The following is a 305-nucleotide window of genomic DNA, read 5'->3' as shown; positions in this document are numbered from 1 at the left end:
CTTACTGGCCTTTATTTCACTCAGTCTGACACTGCCGTGGGGCGACGAGTACTGTCTCGCTTCCAGTGTAACACTGAGCCTTTATTTCACTCAGTCTGACACTGCCGTGGGGCGACAGTACTGTCTCGCTGGTGTACTTACTGACTATTTCCTCAGTCTGACACTGCCGTGAGGCGACAGTACTGTCTCGCTGGTGTACTTACTGACCTTTATTTCACTCAGTCTGACACTGCCGTGAGGCGACAGTACTGTCTCGCTGGTGTACTTACTGACCTTTATTTCACTCAGTCTGACATCTTTATATT

This window comes from Cherax quadricarinatus, chromosome 6 (genome assembly GCF_038502225.1).
Source record: "Cherax quadricarinatus isolate ZL_2023a chromosome 6, ASM3850222v1, whole genome shotgun sequence".
Taxonomy (NCBI): Eukaryota; Metazoa; Arthropoda; class Malacostraca; order Decapoda; family Parastacidae; genus Cherax; species Cherax quadricarinatus.
The sequence above is the reverse complement of the archived record's forward strand: the minus strand, read 5'-3'. Positions refer to the sequence as shown.